General features: G+C 41.0%; 1 long non-coding RNA gene and 1 pseudogene across 1 annotated transcript in view; one reads left to right on the top strand and one right to left on the bottom strand.

Annotated features, from left to right (window-relative positions):
* Positions 1-272: 272 nt before the first annotated feature.
* The window catches only part of LOC147378365 (uncharacterized), a 137,238-nt gene continuing 113,911 nt past the window's right edge, over positions 273-23,599 (top strand). Inside the window, exon 1 of the long non-coding RNA XR_015151984.1 lies at positions 273-2,901. This is a non-coding gene — a long non-coding RNA (uncharacterized LOC147378365). The remainder of the gene's footprint in view (positions 2,902-23,599) is intronic.
* Positions 11,066-12,175, bottom strand: LOC147378366 (lysocardiolipin acyltransferase 1 pseudogene; annotated as a pseudogene).

The raw sequence follows: 23,599 nt of genomic DNA, 5'->3' as shown, positions 1-23,599 counted from the left end.
TTAGAAAAGGCAGAGAAACCAGAGATCAAATTGCCAACATCTGCTGGATCATGGAAAAAGCAAGAGAGTTCCAGAAAAACATCTATTTCTGCTTTATTGACTATGCCAAAGCCTTTGACTGTGTGGATCACAAGAAACTGTGGAAAATTCTGAAAGAGATGGGAATACCAGACCACCTGATCTGCCTCTTGAGAAATTTGTATGCAGGTCAGGAAGCAACAGTTAGAACTGGACATGGAACAACAGGCTGGTTCCAAATAGGAAAAGCAGTACGTCAAGGCTGTATATTGTCACCCTGTTTATTTAATTTATATGCAGAGTACATCATGAGAAATGCTGGACTGGAAGAAACACAAGCTGGAATCAAGATTGCTGGGAGAAATATCAATAACCTCAGATATGCAGATGACACCACCCTTATGGCAGAAAGTGAAGGAAACTAAAAATTCTCTTGATGAAGGTGAAAATGGAGAGTGAAAAAGTTGGCTTAAAGCTCAAAATTCAGAAGACGAAGATCATGGCATCTGGTCCCATCACTTAATGGGAAATAGATGGGGAAACAGTGGAAACAGTGTCAGACTTTATTTTTCTGGGCTCCAAAATCACTGCAGATGGTGACTGCAGCCATGAAATTAAAAGATGCTTACTCCTTGGAAGGAAAGTTATGACCAGCCTAGATAGCATATTAAAAAGCAGAGACATTACTTTGCCAACAAAGATCCGTCTAGTCAAGGCTATGGTTTTTCCTCTGGTCATGTATGGATGTGAGAGTTGGACTGTGAAGAAGGCTGAGCGCCGAAGAATTGATGCTTTTGAACTGTGGTGTTGGAGAAGACTCTTGAGAGTCCCTTGGACTGCAAGGAGATCTAACCAGTCCATTCTGAAGGAGATCAGCCCTGGGATTTCTTTGGAGGGAATGATGCTAAAGCTGAAACTCCAGTACTTTGGCCACCTCATGCAAAGAGTTGACTCATTGGAAAAGACTCTGATGCTGGGAGGGATTGGGGGCACGAGGAGAAGGGGACAACAGAGGATGAGATGGCTGGATGGCATCACTGACTCGATGGACATGAGTCTGAGTGAACTCCGGGAGTTGGTGATGGACAGGGAGGCCTGGCGTGCTGCGATTCATGGGGTCGCAAAGAGTCGGACATGACTGAGTGACTGATCTGATCTGATCTGATGTATAATTAAGGCAGGAACACTCTTATATTATGATGTATTTACAAATATTTTAAAATGAGCATTCTATTTTTGTTAATTCAATTGATTAAATATGTATATACATTAATCATTTTTCCAATCATATATACACCCCTCTGTTGTATTAAATTCACATGGAACTTTCTGGTCATAGCACATGAAAAGGATAGGAAAGTGCATATTCTTCTTTACAATAATGGTTATCATCTTGATATCAACTCCCATTATTTCATGGTTTTTGGAAAGCCATACCCAGGGTAAGTAAAATTATAATAATAGTTTTAACTTTGAAGATAATAACTCCACAATCTGGGATTATTCTGAAAATTAAACCAATGGATTTATTCTGTTTTTTTTTTTTTTTAAAGATACACGTACTAGCCAAATTAGGAATTATTACAGTACATCTCTTCCCATAATCATTACTTTCCTTTCATCTTATATTCTTGACAAGAAAAGCCATCACCTATTTAATAAGCTTTACATTATATTCTGGCTACAAACGATTATAGTATGCTAAGACATTATTTCTTTTTCAAAAAATGAAATAATAAAAATCATAAAAGAGGTACAGTTGCATCCCTTCATGACCAGGACCTAAAAGTTACACGGATGCATACTTTCAACAGATCATTCCTTGTTTTTTTTTCCTACTACATTCTTTTTTCCTGCTAAGTTCTTTAACCAAACTTTAGTCTTTTTAATAGGAGCTTTAAAACGAGACTTTCTGTTTGGAATTTCTGGATAAATAAACTAAGGACAAGCTATACCAAAGGGCCCTCGCTTTCTAAAGCATTGAGAGACACCAGCCCTCTCTCCACCTCGAGACAACGGGAAGGAAGGTTGAGGAACATCAGGAGGAAGAATGCCGCCTGAAACTTCCTTGTGAATATGGTCATAGAGTTACCTTTCCCTCCCTGCCCACCTGTTCAGAGAAAGGACAGATTTTCCTTTTCTGCAATCAAGTTGTCAGTGCTCAAGGGACGCCCCCTTGGAAGCCCTGCCCCTTCGGTTTCCTCTTCTCAGAAGCTCGCACTGCGCTGCGGGGAGCAAGATGGCGGCGCCACTGCAGGGCCGAGGTCAGAGCGAAGCCAACCTCCTGGGTCATTTCGAGTGCTCGGTGTGCTTAGAGATGTCCGAGAAGCCAGTGCAGTTGCCCTGCGAACGCATCTTTTGCCCTGAATTCCTACAGGAATGTCTGAAGCCAAAGAAACCTCTCTGCCCTGTGTTGCAACGCCCTGGCACCGGAGTCCCAGCGTGGGGATGGGAGGACGGCCACGCAGCCAATGGAGAGCACGAAGACTTGCTGCCATGGCTTCTGTAAACATTTCAAGAAGCCCTTGGGGAACTTGACATGTGTCCCTTGAAGTTGGGTGGCCACACAACTTATGTATGTCTCATATGTAAACAACTAGTTCGAAGCCTAGCTGGGACTGCTCCTATAAAAAGACAAACAACAACTCTGCAGTAAGAATGAGTCACTCGTCTACCAGGGGCGGCCAGAGGTGCTTGTTTTTCGAAAGTCCACTGTGGCCCCTGCAGAACAGAACTAGAACTGAGTTCTCTTAAAAGGAATCCCACATGCGAGGCCGAAATGGATGGTCAACATCAACTCTAGAGAAGCCAGGAGCTGAGGGACGAGCCAGCCCGAAGGAAGTTGTCGCCTAGGAGGAGAAAGTCGACTGTGGGAGGGCACGGGTGAGTGGATCTTCTAGAAAGTCACAGCCACTCCACAAGAAAAGTGGCATTTGGTCATGTTACAGAGAACTCCAAAGACAAATTAGAACCATTAAAGTTAGAATTGGTCAACACCGTGCTTGCAGCTGTGGAGTTACAGGACAGGGAATTGGCAGGTGGAAAAGATGATTCAGATTAACAGTGAGGCAACCTTTCATTACCCTTATGTAGCTAAGGTTTGGTCTCTTTATTCCGGTACCAAATTGAATCTTGGAGGCAGACTTTTGGGTGAAGTAGAAAAGATTTGCTTGATAGCTTTGCCTTGCAAAGGGGGGCTGCTGTAGGCTAATCGTCTGGAAACTGTGTGTCCTGATCTGGAGAAGGTAGTGAGGAGTTCTATAGCAGTGGTTCAAAGAAGGCAGAGATCAGCTGGTGCGCTTTCTTCTATTTGGTTGGGGTGAGTTAAATGGGAGTCAGCATCATTAACCTTCTAGTTCCAACCAGTCTGGGGCCTGTGTGCTTGTGGACCGCACACAGTTAACTTCTCTCACCTGACAGGGGTTTCAGTAACTGCATGTGTGTTAAGTAGCTTCAGTTGTGTCTGACTCCTTGCCACCCTGTGAACCTTAACCCACCAGGCTCCTCTGACCTTTGGCTTCCTTAGGCAAGAATACTGGCGTGGGTTGCCATTTCCTTCTCCAGGGAATCTTCTGGACCCAGGGAACAAACCAGCATCTCTTAAGTCTCCTACATTGAGGCAGCTTTTTTTTTTTTTTTCCTAACCACTAGCACCACCTGAGAAACAGTAAGTGCAAAACAGCTCAGATATTCTTACATATATTCCTTGAGGGGGAGCCTGTACCCTGCCCTAGGGCTGCACTATTGTTTCCCGACTGTTCCTCCCTTGTCTCCCTGTCCCCTCTCTACCCTGATTAGCAACTGTTTGAATCTCCTTCTTGTAATTTTGGGGTTTCCCTTGTGGCTCAGCTGGTAAAGAATCTGCCTGCAATGAGGGAGACCTGGGTTCGATTCCTGGGTTGGGAAGATCCCCCGGAGAAGGGAAAGGCTACCCACTCCGATATTCTGGCCTAGAGAATTCTATGGTCTGTATAGTCCATGGGGTCTCAAAGAGTCAGACAGGACTGAACGACGTACACTTGCACTTTCACTTTTATAATTTAGGGAAGATCCTGAAGGCTTAATTAAGCCTATTTCCTGCTAACAAGAAAATGGGGGACAAGGAAAACTTTTGTGCCCAGGAACCCCACAGGGTCCTGCACTGTTTCACTTGCCTTGCTGGCTTCCATGCCCTCCAGGCCTGAAGTGTGAGGGGGAGGAGCAGGGTTTCAGTCAAATAACAATAGAAATTTTACTTTAATAGTTTTACACCTTGAAAAATTAATTCCTGAGACTGAAATATTTAACGCATCTAAGAGATAACATTCAGAAAAGAGAAAAAGAATTTGATAAATGCTTTTGAAAATAGTAATGGAAGAAAATAAATCCATTTTCTAATGTGCTCATACTGCATTTCCTTACATTGGTACAGTGATAAATTGGTTTTTCAGTTTACACTATTTATGTTTATGCGTATTTCGGTTTCTGTTTTATGGAGTTACCACTTTCGATCATCACCAAAAACCTGCAGATGCCAGAATAGATATCGTTGCTGTCCTGAGGTAAAGAAACTAGGTTTAAAAAATGTCAGTTGTCTTTCTCAAAGCTGAATAAGTGGTACTGGTAAAGGCAAGACTTTACATAGCACTTTCCTCTCAAATGGAATCCACCACGAAGGAGTATATTTGGGATTCATTCCATTTATTCAGTCCGTGGACTTCGCCAGGTGGCTCAGTGGTAAAGAATCCTCCTGCCAATGCAGGAGATGTGGGTTCAATCCCTGGGTTGAGAAGATCTCCTGGAGAAGAAAATGGAAACCTGTTCCAATATTCTTGCCTGGGAAATCCAATGGATAGAGGAGTCTGAGGGCTACAGTTTGTGGGGTTGCAAAAAATTGGACATGACTGAGTGAGCATGCCCATGCATTTATTCACTTACACACTGCCAACTAGCCTATTCCTCTTCATGTTTCAGTTAAAAAAAATTTTTTTAAGGTAAGTGCATTGCTGCTGGCTCAGATATCTGAGTGGAAACTTAGTTAATTGCACATATAGAACTTGTGACAAGATCTAACTGATTTTTAAAAATAGTTACGTTTTTAATTTACATAGAATAAATGGTACACATTCACGTATGCAATTTGGTATTTTGACATATGTATGCTGCTGCTGCTGCTGGTCGCTTCAGTCGTGTCCGACTCTGTGCTACCCCAGAGACAGCAGCCCACCAGGCTCTGCCGTCTCTGGGATTCTCCAGGCAAGAACACTGGAGTGGGTTGCTATTTCCTTCTCTAATGCATGAAAGTGAAAGGGAAGTCTCTCAGTCGTGTCCGACTCTTAGCAGTCCCATGGACTGCAGCCTACCAGACTTCTCCGTCCATGGGATTTTCCAGGCAAGAGTACTGGAGTGGGGTGCCATTATTCGAATGAAGATAAATTAACATATCAATGAATCCCAAAATTTTCTCAGCGACTGAAGCCTCCCTCCTGCCTATCCTGACCTTCTCTCCTGCCTAGTTGGGTCCTGCTAAGTTGTACCCTACTTCGGTCATGTCTGACTCTGTGCGACCCTATGGACTGTAGCCTACAAGGCTCCTCTGTCCATGGGACTCTCCAGGTAAGAATACTGGAGTGGGTTGCCATGCCCTTCTCCAGGGGATCTTCTTGACCCAGGGATAGAACTTGTGTCTCTTACTTCTACTGCATTGGCAGGCAGGTTCTTTAGCACTAGCGCCACCTTGGAAGCCCCAAACCTTCTCCCCAGGCAGCCGCTAATCTGGTTTCAGTCTTTGTAAGTTAATTTGTATTTTATATGAAAGAATTCATATGGTATATAATCTTATTTTATGCTTCCTTCTGCATGACATAATTGGGATATTCATTCACAATTATGTATTTATCAATATGTGGTGCTGAGTAATATTTCATTGTATAGATATACAGAAAATTGTTCTCCAGTTCTTCTGTTGAATGTTTGGATTTTATCTAGTTTAGGTTTTTACAAATAATGGTTCTCTGAACATTTTGCACAAATCTTTGTATAAGTATATACTTAAATTTTTCTTTAAGTACTTAGGAATGGAATGGCTAGATAAATATGGTGGGTATATTTTTTTCTAGAAACTTGCAAACTGTTTTCCAAAGTGGTTGTACTACCTTACATTGCCAATAGCAGTACATAAGAGTTTTAGTTCCTCCATCAGTTCAATTCAGTCACATTGTCGTGTCCGACCCTGCAAACCCATGAACTGCACCACCCAAGGTTTCCCTATCCATCACCAACTCCCAGAATTGTCTCAAACTCATGTCAGTTGAGTCAGTGATGCCATCCAGCCATCTCATCCTGTGTCGTCCCCTTCTCCTGCCTTCAATCTTCCCCAGCATCAGGGTCTTTTCTAATGAGTCAGTTCTTCACATCAGGTGGCCAAAGTATTGGAGCTTCAGCATCAGTCCTTCCAGTGAATATTCAGGACTTGTTTCCTTTAGGATAGACTGGTTGGATCTCCTTGCAGTCCAAGGGACTCTCAAGAGTATTCTCCAACACCACAGTTCAAAAGCATCAATTCTTTGGGACTCAGCTTTCTTTATAGTCCAACTCTCACATCCATACATGACCACTGGAAAACCATAGCTTTGACCAGACTGACCTTTGTTGGGAGAGTAATGTTTCTGCTTTTTAATATGCTGTCTAGGTTTGTCATAGCTTTTCTTCCAAGGAGCAAGTGTCTTTTAATTTCATGGCTGCAGTCACCATCTGTAGTGATTTTGGAGCCCCCCCCAAAATAGTCTGTCCCTGTTTCCATTGTTTCTCCATCTATTTGCCATGAAGTGGTCGAACTGGATGCCATGATCTGAGTTTTCTGAATGTTGAGTTTTAAGCCTACTTTTTCACTCTCTTTCACTTTCATCAAGAGGCTCTTTAGTTCCTCCTCGCTTTCTGCCTTAAGGGTGGTGTCATCTACATTTCTGAGGTTAAGTTAAATAAACAGGCTGATGATATACAGCCTTGACATATTCCTTTCCCAATTTGGAACCAGTCTGTTTTTCCATATCCAATTCTAACTGTTGCTTCTTGACCTGCATACAGATTTCTTAGGAGGCAAGCAAGGTGTCTGGTATTCTGATCTCTCTAAGAATTTTCCACAGTTTATTGTGATGCATACAGTCAGAGACTTTGGCATAGTCAATAAAGCAGAAGTAGATGTTTTTCTGGAACTCTCTTGCTTTTTTTGATGATCCAACAGATGTTGGCAATTTGATCTCTGGTTCCTCTGCCTTTTCTAAAACCAACTTGAACATCTGGTAGCTCATATCCTGTTGAAGCCTGGCTTGGAGAATTTTGAGCATTACTTTACTAGTGTGTGAGATGAGTGCAATTGTGCAGTTGTTTGAACGTTCTTTGGCATTGCCTTTCTTTGGGATTGGAATGAAAACTGACCTTTTTCAGTCCTGTGGCCACTGCTGAGTTTTCCAGATTTGCTGGCATATTGAGTATAGCACTTTCACAGCATCATCATTTAGTATTTGAAATAGCTCAACTGGAATTCCATCACCTCCACTAGCTTTGTTTGTAGTGATGTTTCCTAAGGCCTGCTTGACTTCACATCCAGGATGTCTGGCTCAAGGTGAGTTCCTCCATGTCCTTTCCAAAACTTGGTAAGGCCAATCTTCTTCATTTTAATCATTCTAGTAGGTTCCTAGGGGGTATTACAGAGTGGCTTTAAAATGAATTTCTTTAATAATTGAGCTTTGCTCTCCATATATCGTCTCTGGTGAAGTATCCAAATTTTTTTGCCTATTTTGTTAGGGTTTTTGTTTTCTTATAGTGAGTTTAACAGTTCTGTATTCTGGATATAATTCCTTTATTAGATTTATAACTTGAAAATATTTTCTTCTAGTTTCTTGCTTGTCTCTTGCTTCTGTGTTTGCCATAGACCAGAGTCTTTAATTTTGGTTGAAGTAGGATTATCTTTTCTTATATGGATTTTTTTTCAGTGTCATCTAAGTACCATCTTTTTTTTTTTTAAGCTACACTTGCTTTATTTCAAAGATTTCTGAATGGTAAAGGTGTATTAATGGGATATACAGCACTGTAAACATTTCACAGTCCCTTGAGTTTATCACTGAGGTGAGATTCCAGATGTAGCCAGAGTCACAGTGGGAGGTGGGGAGAGGATCACCCCTGAGGACAAGCACAATATTCAAACTGCATTAAACTCTGTTGTTGTTTAATGGCTAAGTCGTGTCTGACTCTACAACCCCACGGACTGCAGCATGTCAGGCTTCCCTGTCCTTCGCTATCTCCCAGAGCTTGCTCAAACTCATGTCCATTGAGTTGATGATGCCATGCAACTGTCTCATCCTCTTATGTCCCTTTCCCCTGCCTTCAGTCTTTCCCAGCATCAGGGTCTTTTCCAGTGATTTGGTTCTTTTCATCAGGTGGCCAAAGTATTGACATTAACCTCTACTTGATACTTTGTTACTAATTTTAGATTCCAAGTCATGGGGTGCATATTTCTTTGAATTTTTTTTTGAACAAAAGAAGAAAAACTCAAATAATTATAATTATTTGTAGAAAAATATAAATAATTACAATTTTAAAGGAGCCTTATTGGAAAGAAAAAAAAAAAACACACTGAAAAAGACATTTTTTTTTTTTCCCATTTTGAAGTTACCATTTATAACTCTTAGAGCAAGTACAATGCTTATTAATTCTGGGTAGGTAAAAAGTTTGCATGTTATCTTAAAGGTGTTTTTTAACATCTTTAAATGGTAAAAAAAAAAAAATGGGAAAAGGTAAAAAAGGTAAAAAAATGGGGGGAAAAAGTTCTCCTTTTTTAGACTTCAGAGGGTTAACGAGGATACGACATTAAAGTCAAACTGAAGGTAACAGCCATTAGAAGATGGAGGAAGTGTGAATGGGTTACCTTATAAACACCTGTGGATAGAACACAGGGCTTTTCTCTCTGATCCAGGACAAATGTAATGCTGATGGTTAAACTGTTTCTTGTTTCTAAATATAACTAAAAGATGTCTAAGCTAGACCTAAATTAGAAATCTCTTTTATTAAGTTAAAAAAAAAAACAAAAACTTAAAAATAACCACCTTAAAAACCAGTAAAGTTAAACAGCTGGATTTGGAGCAGATGTGCTTAATAACTACTTGGTAGCCCCCATCAGAATTAAAAACAGCATCGGGGGAAAAATTATATATAGGTGGGGGCATGTCACTAGGGGCACTAATTAGTATTCTTCCAGTAAAAATGGTGTGCCAACAGAGTGCTGCCACAACCAGGACTTTCTGAAAGAGTCTGCATGGTAAGTCCAGCTCACAGCAAAACCTGCGTCCTTCATAGGGTAGAAGTCATGTGTATGTGTGTTCAGTTGTGTCCCGCTCTTTGCATCCGCATGGACTATAACCTGCCAGGCTCCTCTGTCCATGGGATTCTCCAGGTAAGAATACTGGAGTGGGTTGCTGTTTCCTTTTCCAAGGAATCTTCCAGACCTAGAGATCGAACCCACGTCTCCTGCATCGCAGGTGGATTCTTTATCACTGAGACATAAGGGAAGCCGTGGGGTGGAAGTCATTGTTCAGTAAAAATGTGATGTAATTAATGAGAAGGTATTCTTGCCAAGAATACACAAAGCAAGAAACAGCATTTTAGACTGGTTCACGGTAGGAATAAGTGGACAGGTTTGCTTAAGACCTAAAGGCTTTTTTAATTGCCCCATATTTTCTGCTGCTCTGACTCGCATTCCCATTATGATTAAAAAAGAAAAGTAGTTGCAGGACTCCAGTGGAGTAGAAGCAATGCCCACAGGTTTCTTTGCCTCAGAAGGAGCTGGTGCTTTTGGTTTGCTAGATTTTCCATTGCCTCAAATGGCTGTTTGCCTAAAAATTACTATTGGTCAAAAGTGGGTTTCAATTTTACTAATGGAAGAAGTCTGGAACTAAGAGATCTCTCACTGTCATAAAAAAGGGCTCCACTTTGGTTTTAAGAATAAAATTTGTCAAAGCTGTAAGAATAGAATAATATAAGTTAAACCATGGGGCCTATTCTGCAAGCATGTTATTATTGCTGTTTTAATGGCAGAAATTAGACACCCAGGCATGTATAGAAAATACAGTGACCTTACTTTTTTGCGGCAGATTTTAAATATTTCAACTAAGACGCAACTGCAAAAGAGAGTTTCTGATGTCAGTACCAGAACATTCTGCTATGCTTTCCTTTAAAAAGGTAGTGGCTTGATAAATACTGTTTTTAATGCAAAAAAGCAACACCTGACAACAGGCTGTAAAGAAACTAGCAGTAAGCAGGCAGAATTATGCAGAAACAAAGAACTAAACTGTATGAATTCCTAGCTTGAAAAATTCAAATTAAGGTTTCTGAGTGGAGAGCCAGTGGTTGCTCTTTGTGTCTCATCTAGGTTTTATTTTCCTAGGTTTATTTTCCTCATGACCCAGGTGGTCTTCTGACATCTAGCTCAGTGCAAGACTAGATGCAAAGATTTTATGAACAATGAGGGGCTTCCTATCAGAATTTTGTTCAGCTTAAAGACAAAGTGTTTCTCTTTTTTGGTATTAAGGCAGAATGCAAGGTTTTGAGTGGCATAGACAGGAATGTGGGGACAGTGCCAAGAGGAGTTAAGAGGAAGGGCCTTCACCTCCATGGTTAAGTGCCAGCACTTGATCTGGCCGGTGCATAGGAGTCCCAAATCTGCCTCTTGTCTGGGAGTTGTTGGGAGGTATGATTGGGCCTTTAACACAGTCTTGTGTGTACCATGTCTGCTAACAGCCTGATGATTGTTTACTAATATTCTGGCTTGTATTACTTCACAGTGATTGCTCCCTGCTAGTGTTGAAATTACATTCAGAGATGTAAAAAAAAAAAAAAAACACTATGTATATAGCAATATTTTCCCACTAAATTAAGGGAAAATATTTGTAACAAATAACAATAGTAGTTAGAAATATTTGACATAGTTGTGCAAAAATACATCTCAGTTTACAGAGGCTTAAAACATTTCCAAAATGTCCCTAAGCTTTTACAGTGAACCTTAGAATCTTACTCATTTTTCTTTGTCACTTAAACGTGGCTGTTTGTCTAAAAAATGGTAACATGCAAGTCTGATGACCTCCAGTCCATCAAATATTCTCTCCTGCAGCACAGAGGTGATGATTATAAAATATCACTGGACAAACTGTACAAATAGATGAGCAGGTAATTGCAGGACTGAGCAGGGTCCAGTACAGTAAGAGAACAATGTGACCACAAGGACCCTGGGCTCGGACTTGCAAGCTGGAATGGCAACCTGTCTCATAAAGCTAAATGTCTTTTCTCCTCAATAGAAGGAGCACAGCTTCTCTTCTTCTCCTCCCACCATTTTTGGCACCAGAGCTGGAGGTCCTCCTTGGATGCGGGGAGGATATCCATTGGGTATCAGTGGACGTGGAAGTGGATTTCCTTGAGAAAGTCCCTGAGAAGGAGGTGCCTCTCTGAGGAATGTTGTGAGAGTATGTCACCTTGATGTCATGGGCAGCATGCAGGTTCTTAGATGGTCTACTACAAAAGTTAAAGCTGTAGTTTTTGGATATAAGACATATTCATATTTCTGAAGTCCATTCTTTTCAACAAATTTATTATTTCAAGCCATGCTATTTTCTATGAGATCAGTCCCTTCTGGGAATATGAGGAGCTGAAGTGGTTCACCGATATCACAAAAATAATCATGTCTTAAAATAACTCTTGTCATCCTCCATTTCCTCTGAATGAAGATATAGGCACCAGCCTACATGGCCCAACCAAATCCAGGGGCGCATTTGAGACTGGCTTTGAGGTAAATTTTCTCTAGTCTGAAATAGCTATATCTCATCAGATAATTCCACAGGAATATCCCACCCACTCTTGCCCAGTGATTCATGATGATAAAACATCTTTCTCCAGGAACAAATGCATTACCTATTATAAAAGTGATTATAACAGGTGATGCATTTAACAAATGCATTACCTCCAGCAATGCTACAGGTAGTGTGAGCCAAGTTGCCACAAGGCAGATCCAGCAATACCACGATGGGTTTATAAACATCAAAGGTGAAAAAGGATCCAGCATGAAAATGCTTCCAAAAAACCTTCCCCCAAATAGAGTGACTATAAAATAAATCTCTCTCTATGACACCATGATTATTCTAAAGTGAGTCCTTGATCAGACAGATGAATTGTAAACTTCTTCCAGTCTGTGTTTTGCCCTTCAGGCTCTCTGTGGTGCCATAGGTGATTCTTCCCTTGAAGTGGCTTTCCTCCACTGGGCTTCCTTTACACTAGACTTTGTTGACTTTGATATAATTAAGTTTTCTGTAGTAGCAGAAATCAGAAAACTAGAGGCTTCTGTTAAGGCTGGTGCTGTTATACCTTATTTGACACAACAATTCTCAAAGGGTTTAAAATTCTCCCCAAACTCAGTAACCAAGTACTCCCTACTCTATTATTTTTCCTAAATTAATAAACAATACCCCTGGGTCTGGAAGATCCCCTGGAGAAGGGCATGGCAACCCACTCCTTATTCTTGCCTGGAGAATCATGTGGACAGAGGAGCCTGGCAGGCTATAGTCCATAGGGTTGCAAAGAGTCAGACATGACTGAAGCGACTTAGCACACATGCACATCTCCATTCATATAGTTACCAAAAAACCAAAACACACAAAACACCTTCGTATTCTCTTTACTTGCTCAGCAGGTGCTGCCCTCCCCTAACCCATTATTCTTCACATCCAGTCAATCTTCCATTGTGCCTTCAACATGTGTGATGGACTGTAAACTCTACTTCATCACAATTAATAACCTGGCTTACTCCGTCGCCATCTCTCATGCCATCTCTTGTCTGGAGCATGGAAACTGACCTTAATTGGTCCTTCTTTACATTCTGTCTTTGACCCTGTCACCGACAAAGTCCCCTCTTCAGGATATGAAGTTGATCATGTTACTCACCTGATTAAGATCCTTCTGTAGGTCCCATTGCCTACAGGATAGAGACACTCTTTTAGCTGAGAATTCACAATCTGGCTCTAACCTTTCCTGTCTTCTCTCTCAGCAACATCTGCAAAACTCTGGTCTGACCCCGATGAGTGCTCTCTCACTCATCCTAACTTTGCAATGCTTTCTTTTTTGGCTCGAAGCCCTTTCTCCCTTTATCCCACAGACAGTTCCCTTCCTTTCTTTCACAGACCACCCCAGCAGAAGCAGCTGTTCCCTTGTATGTGTTCACCTAAGTGTCATGTTCATGTCATAAAAGAAGTCTTTGCCAAACTCAGGTAACAAATATTTTTCTTCTTTGTTTCCCTCTAGAAATTTCATTTTTTTAGTTTCCACACTTATTAAATATTTGATTAATTTTTTGGTAAACAATGTGAACTATGGATTGAAGCTCTTTCTTTTTTTTCTTCTTTGTCTTCATCTTCTTTATCATCTTCGTACAGAACTATATTTGTTGCCTCATTATTTTAAAAAATCCTTTGTCTACCGAGTTGTCTCTAAACCTTGTCAAAAATCAGTTGTCTAAATATGTATGGATTTATTTCTGGATTCCCTGCTGTCTGATACCAATACCACACTCCCCAAATTACTGTCATTTAAGAATTTAAGTTTTAATTTTAAAATTTAAGTTTTAACATCCAGTAATATTAATCCTCCAACTTTTTATTCTTTTTCAAAGATGTTTTGCCCTTTGATTTTCCTTAGAAGTATTAGAATCCACACTTCAATTTCTAAAACAATTTTTTTTCTTGGATTTTGACTAAGATGGCATTGAATCTGTATATCTATTTGGAGGGAACCGTTAATAACATCTTAATAGTATTGAGGCTTTCAACTAGTTAAAATAAAGATCATTTTTAAAAGCTCATTTAAATTTCTCCCAGCAATATTTTGTAGATTTCAGTGTGTACACAGATCTTGCCTGTTTTTTTCAGATTTATCCTTATCTGGTTAAAAGACAACGTAAAAGTGAAAACTAGTTTTCTGAGACATGAGAACTATAGGCTTTACCTTATAGTAAAAGCAAGGAGCCACACTTCAGCACACTACAGACAGTGGTATATAAAATAAGACAGTAGAGTTTTCTGAAAAATGACTGTGGTTCATGTTGATAGAATTGCAAGAGTAGGCTGGATGGGTGGTGGCAGGCTTATGATTGGAATCAGTCTTCTTAAGAATTTACAATAAAACTGTTCAAAAGCGAATAAAGTCGAGGAATCTGTTGTGCATGGACTGTTAATTTTTTTTTTTTTTTAGTGATAACGTTAAAACTTTTAGGCTGGTCTGAAATGACTCCTTATGTCTCCTTGACACTTTCAGATAGATACACTGTTTATTTCAGTATCATAGAGTTTAACAGATGAGATGAGATAGCTACTTTATTCTATTGCTAATTAACACCAGGTCAGGTTCTGTTCAATGATAGTGAAATCCCCATGTCTGGCAACCTTTAAAAATTGAATAGCTAATAATCTGTGATGGATGGTGCAGATACTGACCTCCTGAGAGTCAAAGGCTACATGACTATACAACCTGCAGAGTCACCTTAGAGCTCTGTGTACAATTAAATAATAATAATGTTAAATGAGAGTTATTTAACTTTAACAAAGGACACCCCTTGAGTTTATGTCACTATAAGTGGATTTCCTTCTATCCTTGAATCCTTCTAGACAGGGAAAATATTTGCTATTGAAATGCTTTGCAGCTAAGTCATTTGAGTGGCAGTTGACAGTTCTGAAAGGCTGTGGTCTTGGAAGCTGATGCGTCCCCTACCCATCCTGAATTCCAAATAGGGAGAGTTATTTTTAACTCCATTATCAGTGCACATGACTGTCCTTGCTGGGAAAGTGAGCCAAACTGATGTGATGTTTCTGTTGCTGAGGTGAGAGAGAGGGACAGCCAGTTGTTCACATGGTCCTTTAAGGTAGTAGACAACACTGAGAAAAGAATCGCAATCCAAATAAATAATCATTTTAGTGAACTAATGAGGAATACCAAATGTTTATCACTGAAGCAAATGAAAAGTTTCAAGGATTTTCTAGTGTGATTATTCTACCTCAACTTAATAATTCAAGTGTTGATGGGATCATGGTGATGGTATGAAGACCAATTCCAGATGTCTTGACATTCATTTCATAGAGTGCTTTTGAAGACATGTTTAATCCTCCTGACATTTTTATCTCTCTGGAGAACCTCATTCAACTCACACCTTATCCCATTCTTCATAAACCACTCAGCTACAGACTTCAAACTTCAGTTCACTCAATTCAACACTTACTGAGTTAGCACGTGCAAAGCATTACATTAGAGCTGGAGGGGATTCCAAGAGAGAGATAACATAGTCTTTACCTTCTAGGGGATCACAGTCTAATAGGGAAGAGAGATACACACATCAGTAATTTTAAAGCAAGGGAATCTCTGATATGTGTTTCTGCTATGTTGTGGAAAGAGAGAGGAATCATGGTTGTGTGCAAAGATGTAGAAATAGTACTTTTCTTGTACCGATGACTTCTTCAACCTCTTCCTAAGTCTGTTTTTGCTCATCATGTTAAAACGAATCATCATGTCGAATACTTGCAGATGCAAGTACAATAATAATTAACTAGCACTGGCTAAGTAAGAAAAAGAAATCTTATACAAAGTAATCTGGAAGTAGGTGCTTACTTCCAGTACAGTCACACAGTATCATTAAGAACTTGGACTCTTTATTTACCTCTCCACTCTACCATCTTCAGTAGTGAGTACAGTCACACAGTATCATTAAGAACTTGGACTCTCTATTTACCTCTCTGCTCTACCATCTTCAGTAGTGAGTACAGTCACACAATATCATTAAGAACTTGGACTCTCTATTTACCTCTCTGCTCTACCATCTTCAGTAGTGAGTACAGTCACACAGTATCATTAAGAACTTGGACTCTCTATTTACCTCTCTGCTCTACCATCTTCAGTAGTGAGTACAGTCACACAGTATCATTAAGAACTTGGACTCTCTATTTACCTCTCTGCTCTACCATCTTCAGTAGTGAGTTTTCATCATTTAGCTTGATGCTTCCTGGTTGCAGGAGGGCTGCTTCAGCTCTAAGTGTCACTTGCTGTGCAATTCACCTAAAGTGAGAAGAAAAGATTTCTCTTATATCAGGGAGAAAAGTCCTGCTCAGGAGAAACCCTGGACAATTTCTCTTATTGAAATTGTCTTAACATATAACTCTTATGTTATTTGCGAGCACTAGGTCATGTTTACTCCTTAGCAAAGGGGTAACTCTTAGCTTACTTATCTTTGATCAGTCATATTGCATTTCCTGAATCTGTGGTTGGGTGAGAGAGTTTTGCTTTCCCTGAGAATGTTAATGGTTGGGTGAGAGTTCTGCTTTCCCTGAGAATGTTACTGCACAAACACAGCTGAGAATATAGAAACCAAAAAGAGGAGGGAAGGAGAGTTAGTTACCAACAGCATCTGCAAGAACACATCCATTTATCTGAGCACTCAGAGCTTATATTACTGGAAGGGAGATCCCTTCTAGGACCCAAGAGTGAGCTCTTGTCTAACACTCAGCAATGTCTGAGGAGACACACTTACTGACAAAGCAAAAGACTTTATTGGGAAGGGATGCCCAGATGGAGAACAGTGGGGTAAGGGAACCCAGGAGGACTGCTCTGCCGTGTGGCATTTAGTCTCAGGTTTTATGGTGATGGATTAGTTTCCAGGTTGTCTCTGGCTACTCATCTTACTTTTGCCATATTTGGGTCCTTCCTGGTGTTATGAGCATGACTTAGCCAAGATGGAAAGGTTTCTGGGAGGTTGTCAGGATATATTATGAGCTAGTGTCTCTTCCATTTTTTTGGCCCTTCCTTAATGCTTTTGGAAAAGACCCTGATGCTGGGAGGGATTGGGGGCAGGAGGAGAAGGGGACGACAGAGGATGAGATGGCTGGATGGCATCACGGACTCGATGCACATGAGTTTGGGTGAACTCTGGGAGTTGGTGATGGACAGGGAGGCCTGGCGTGCTGTGATTCATGGGGTTGCGAAGAGTCGGACATGACTGAGCGACTGAACTGAACTAATGCTTTTGACTGGTGGTGGTTTGTCATTTCCATGTTCCTTATAGGGACCTCCCATAAGGAGGTCTCTTCTGTAACTACTTCTTGTTTAGAGTGGGCATTATCCTGGCTAGTAGAGTAGAAGTCTCTCTCTGCCTGATCTAAATCAAGATATTCTATTGGCTTCCACTCTTGTTTAGTGACTAAGTCGTGTCTGACGCTCTTGGGACCCCATGGACTGTAACCCACCAGCTTCCTCTAACCATGGAATTTTCCAGACAAGAATACTGGAGTGGATTTCCATTTCCCTCTCCAAGGAATCTTTCCAACCCAGGGATTGAACCCACATGTCCTGCATTAGCAGGGAGATTCTTTACTTCCAAGCTACCAGGGAAGCCACACTTTAGTAATATCACTTTAGTCTGAAGCTGTTGGAGCCTGCTAAACTTTGTGAGCAGTTGAAACAGACAGGGCCCAAACCAGAGGCCTAACAAGATACCCAGAAATGGCAGGAGCCAAGGGAGGAAGGAGAGAAAGTGCCAAGTACCTGCCGTGCACTTGTGGTTATTTTGTGGCCCTTAATACCTTCTTGGACCTGGCCAGACTGGTTATAATAAAAAAAACAATATTCTTCCTTCAGATAGACAGGTGCTCCCCTGTCCTAAGGTCAGTATAGGGCCTGGTGATTTTGTAGGATCATAGTGGCTAAGTAATCTTCTTGGGATTGTAGACATCCGAGGGTCCTTACAGTCTTTTTGTGGTTACAGCAGTGTCACTAGAAAGCTGCTGAAACTTACGTAGAGAGGTCCCTTTGGTGGCAGCTCCTGCCAAACCTTGAGGTTAATCCCAGGGCCAGAAACAAGAGGGTAAGCACCACTACGCAGTATATCCTCTGGTGGTGATACACTGATTGAGGCAAGGAGGCATTACTCCAGGCCAGAACTGTGTGAAGTGTGACTTACCCTAGAGAGCAGGTCCCTGACCAAAAAAGGGGAAGAGGTAAGTAAGCTCTATTCCTGCATATAATGCAGAGACCATGACTGGGTTCAAGCTGGGTGACAAAATGGTTTTGCCAAATGGGGATAGAACTTCTCTCTTACAAGTGGAACACAGCATAACAGACGGGGTAGAGACTTCAGTATCTGGGTGAAAATTGTCACCCTGCTTGCCCCCAAAGCCAGGAGCAATAAGAGTGTTTGGAAAGGGACTCAAGTGCTGAGCGGCATCTTGGTATGTGTCCTCAAGGTAGAGAGCGTTATATGTGGATTGCCACCATAGGGCTCGGTTCTCAGGGATGAGGACCCCTACAAGGGAATAATAACCGTCAAAGGTGCCCATCTGATTTAGAGATCAGGGTGATTTAGAAATCGGGACATGTTGGTTATACCGAACAGAGCATGGATTTTCAAGACTGGATGATGGCATCTAAGGAGGGCCTCAAACCTAGGGATAGGTGTAGTGTGTCTTTTTCTTTTTTTTTTACTTCTAATTTCTAGGCTTTGGGCTAAATCATATTACTGCAGAGCAATTGCTGGATCCTGGTTTTTCCTGTCAGTTCAAATGCTGAAGGTTACTGTACATTGTGAACTGTCCAGGTCTTCCACAGACTCTCCTGTTGGAGACACTCCTGTTTTTTTTTTTTTTTTTGAAGAAAATAGGGAACACCACTCAGGGGATGTTGATCAAGAGAGAAATTAAGGATTCAAGTGACATTACAGATGTCACTGTGGGGGTAAATATAGCCAAGTGTTGCTGGTTCCAGGGCATAAAGCTATTTTCCCCTTTTATCTGAAAGGCTATGCCGTGACCAAGATGGGTGCATGGTGTGATAGCATACATCTGGAAGAGTAGCTCTAGACATAGTTTACCTAGGGCTCTTTTAAGAATCTGGTTGGCATGCTCTACCTTCCCTAAAGTTTGGGGCCACCAGGATGTTGTTACTGTTCAATCATTCAGTCATGTTCGCTGACTCGTTGCCACCCCATGAACTTCCCTGCCCTTCCCTATTTCCCAGAGTTTGCTCAAATTCATGTCCATTGAGTCGATGGTGCCATCCAACCATCTTATCCTGTGTTGCCCCTTTTTCCCTGTGCCCTCAATCATTCCCGGCATCAGGTCTTTTCCGGTGAGTCAGCTCTTTGCATCAGGTAGCCAGAGTATTGAAGCTTCAGCATCAGTCCTTCCAATGAATATTCAAAGTTGATTTCCTTTAGGATTGACTGTTTGACCTACTTTCAGTCCAAAGGACTCTCAAGAGTCTTCTTCAGCACCACAGTTCAAAAGCATTAATTCTTCGGTGCTCAGCCTTCTTTATGGTCCAACTCTCACATCCATACGTGACCACTGGAAAAACCGTAGCTTTGACTATATGGACATTTGTTGGCAAAGACATGTCTTTGCTTTTAATACACTGTCTAGGTTTGTCATAGTTTTTCTTCCAAGGAGCAAGCGTCTTTTAATTTCATGGCTGCAGTCACTATCCACAGTGATTTTGGAGCCCAAGAAAATAGTCTGCCGCTGTTTCCATTTTATCCCCATCTATTTGCCATGAAGTGATGGGACCAAATGCCATGATCTTAGTTTTTTGACTGTTGAGTTTAAGCCAGGTTTTTCACTCACCTCTTTCACCTTCATCAGAGGCTCTTTAGTTCCTTTTGGCTTTCTGCCACTAAACTGGTATCATCTGCATATCAGAGATTATTGATATTTCTTCCAGCAGTCTTAATTCCAGTTTATGAGTCATCCAGCCTGGCCTTTCGCATGATGTAGTCTGCATGTAAGTTAAATAAGCAGGGTGACAATATACAGCCTTGATGCATTCCTTTCCCAAGTTTGAACCAGTCCATTGTTTCATGTCCAGTTCTAAATGTTGCTTCTTGACCTGCATACAGGTTTCTCAGGAGACAGGCATAATGGTCTGGTATTCCTGTCTCTAAGAATTTTCCACAGTTTGTTGTGATCTACACAGTCAGAGGGTTTAGCACAGTCAATGAAGCTGATGCTTCTTTGGAATTCCCTTGCTTTTTCTGTGTTGCAGTGTAGGTTGGCAATTGGATCTCTGGTTCCTCTGCCTTTTCTAAATCCAGCTTGTACAACTGGAAGTTCTGAGTTCACATACTGTTGAAGCCTAGCTTGAAGGATTTAGAGCGTACTCTTGCTAGCATTTGAAATGAGTGCAATTGTATGGTAATTTGAACATTCTTTGGCATTGCTTTTCTTTGGGATTGGAATGAAAATGACCTTTTCCGGTCTTGTGGCTACTGTGTTTTTCAAATTTGCTGGCTCATTGTGTGCAGCACTTCAATAGAATCATCTTTTATTTATTTATTTAAAAAAAAAAAACAAATTTAATTTTACTATTGATTAAGAAGGCAAGTTCAAGCAAAGATACTGTCCATTTATTAAAAGGATTTTCAAACTGGGCTGCATATCACAATCCTTTGTGGAGTTCTTAAAAAACACAACTGTCCAGGCTCCATCTCTCAAAGGTTCTGATTCAGGAGATCAGAAGCGAGAGTAAGAACCTATTAAAATGATTTCCAAAACATGGACTCATACTGAGAGCACTTGTTCCCCTTAAAGTGTTTAAGTGGTTTCAATGCCCAGCACTATTATTTCGTATTCTAGGATTTGAAATAGCTCAGCTGGAATTCCCTCATCTCCACTAGCTTTGTTCGTAGTAATACTTCCTAACACCCACTTGACTTCACACCCCAGGATGTTTGACTCTAGGTGAGTGACCACATCATCATGGTTATCTGGGTCATTAAAACCTTTTTTGTACAGTTCGTCTGTGTATTCTAGCCACCTCTTCTTAATCCTTTCTGCTTCTGTCAGGTCTTTACCATTCTGATGTTTATTTTGCCCATCTTTGCATGAAATGTTCATTTGGTATCTCCAATCTCTTTGAAGAGATCTTTAGTCTTTCCCATTCTATTTTTTCCTCTATTTCTTTGCATTGTTCACTTAAGAAGGCTATTAATAGCTCCATATCTTTCTCTGTTTTCTTTACCTTTTGCTTCTCTTCTTTTGTCAGCTATTTGTAAGGCCTCCTCAGACACCACTTTGCTTTCTTGCATTTCTTTTTTTGGGGGATAGTTTTGGTCACCACTTCCTGTACAGTGTTTTGAATATCTGTCCATAGTTCTTCAGGCACTCTGTCTCCCAGATCTAATACCTTGAATCTACTTGTTGTCTCCTCTGTATAATCATAAGGTATTTGATTTCAATTATACCTAAATGGCCTAGTTGTTTTCCCTGCTCTCTTCAATTTGTGCATGAATTTTGCAATAAGGAGGTGATGATCTGAGACATTGTCAGCTCAAGGTCTTGTTTTTGCCTACTGTGTAGAGTTTTGCCATATTTGACTGCAAAAATTTAATCAGTCTGATTTCTATATTGACCATTTGGTGATGTCCATGTGTAGAGTTGTCTCTTGTGTTGTTGGAAGAGGGTGTTTGCTATGACCAGTGCATTCTCTTTGGAAAACTCTGTTAGCCTTTGCCCTGCTTCATTTTGTACTCCAAGATCAAACTTTGCTCCAGATACCTGGATTATCTTTTCAATTCCTACTTTTGCATTCATGCCCCTTTTGATGAAAAGGGCATCTTCTGTTGATGATAGTTCTAGAAGGTCTTGTAGGTCTTCATAGCACCATTCAACTTCAGCTTCTTCAGCTTTAGTGGTTGAGGCACAAACTTGGATTGCTGTGATGTTGAGCAGTTTACATTGGAAATGAACCAAAATTATTCTGTTGTGTTTGAGATTGCATCCAAGTTTGCATTTTGGACTCTCTTGTTGATTATGAGCGTTGGTTGACATGAGGGCTACTCCATTTTCTGAGGGAATCTTGTCCACAGTACTAGGTAAAATGGTCATCTGAATTAAATTCACCCATTCCTGTCCATGTTAGTTCACTGATTCCTGAGGTGTTGATGTTCACTCTTGCCATCTCCTGCTTGACCATGTCCTGTTTACCTTGCTTCATGACTCTAATATTCCAGGTTCCTATGCAGTATTGTTCTTTACTTTACAGCATCGGACTTTACTTTCATGTTTGACACATTCACCACTGAATGACATTTCTCCTTTAGCCCAGCCTCTTCATTCTTTCTGGAGCTGTTTATCCCCAGTAGCATATTGAATACCAACCAACCTGGGGTCTCATGTTCTGAAGAGTGAAGGTGATATTTGATTCATAAACATGAGGCCAAGTTTTGGGTTATCATGACTGTAAATATGGTGCCTTTGTCACTCTGGAGTGACTGGGGCAGCCCAAACCTAGGCAGTCTCTCTTTAATAAAGCTTTACAGACTTTTGTAACTCTGTTCTACTAGGGAATGCTTCAATCCACCTTGTAAACATCAACAAAAACTAGTAAATAATACCCTTGCCATTCCAGCATAGCTGTAAAACCCACCTGCCAGTCTTCTCCTGAGTGACCCCTGGTATTAGACAGGTTTCATTAGGGGAGGTGGCTGGGTTTTGGATTATTTCTTGGATGGGTATCACAACTCTGTGTTATTTGCCTAGTAACCATAGCCAAATATGGGGATGGTAGAGAAATGGGCTTAAGTAAAGTTTCCAGGTTATCTTTTCCAAAATGGGTGTTTCATGTAAGGAGTTAAAAATTTTCTAGACTTTGGAGTGGGAAGGAATAGTATTATTTGAACCTGGTCAGTCTGCAACCACTTATGTGACCTGATCTCCCAAGTCTGCTTAGCATATTGGAAATGTTCTTCTGGGGAAAAAAGGGGGAAGATAGCAGTGTTGGGCGGGAGATCTGCCCTGGCAGGTCTTTTGGCCTCCTGATCCACTTCCCTATTCCCCTGGGTCTCCTTTTCTTCTCCCTTTTGTTAACCCTTGCAGTAGATGACAGCTAATTTAGCAAGAAAATTGACTACCTCAAGAAGCCTGAGAATGAGCTTTTCTGTGTGTTTAATAGGAGAACTTTGGGCTCTGAGCATCCCTCTTTAGCTCCAGACTGCTGCATGGGTATGCAGGATGAGGAAAGTATACTTAGATCTATACAGATGTTAATCCTTCTTCCCTCCTCTAGTTCTGGAGCCCTTGTCAGGGGGAAAAGTTCAGCCTGCTGGGCTGAGGTCCCTGAGGCAAGAGACCCACTCTCCCTGGTTTCTTCTGGGCTCCCTGTGGATATCCCAGTTTCCTCTCTCCTTTTCCCTGAAGCTACTGGCATCCTTGTGCCATACTTCTGAGTCAGTTACAGGTGTCACAGGTAGGTCAGGATAAGAAGAGTAAAATTCATCTATAACGTGCATGCATGCATTGCACATTGGGGGAAATATGGGGATCTCATATTAAGGAGGCTGGATTTAAAGTCTGACAGACCTTTAGTTTTATTGCTGGGGTGTTAAGGAGAGGGGTATGTATTGGGTAATTCCCCTCCACCATGTCGTCTATCTAACCCCTTTAGTCTCTGATACTGCTTTTACCTGGTGGGGCATGTACATTGTAGTGGGTTAACCCACCACAGTGGGTCCACTGTGGACCATTTAGAGGTTTTTTTA

Source organism: Bos grunniens, chromosome 2 (genome assembly GCF_055505025.1).
Source record: "Bos grunniens cultivar Pamir isolate PY7600 chromosome 2, Bosgru_T2T1.0, whole genome shotgun sequence".
Taxonomy (NCBI): Eukaryota; Metazoa; Chordata; class Mammalia; order Artiodactyla; family Bovidae; genus Bos; species Bos grunniens.
The sequence above is the reverse complement of the archived record's forward strand: the minus strand, read 5'-3'. Positions and strand labels throughout refer to the sequence as shown.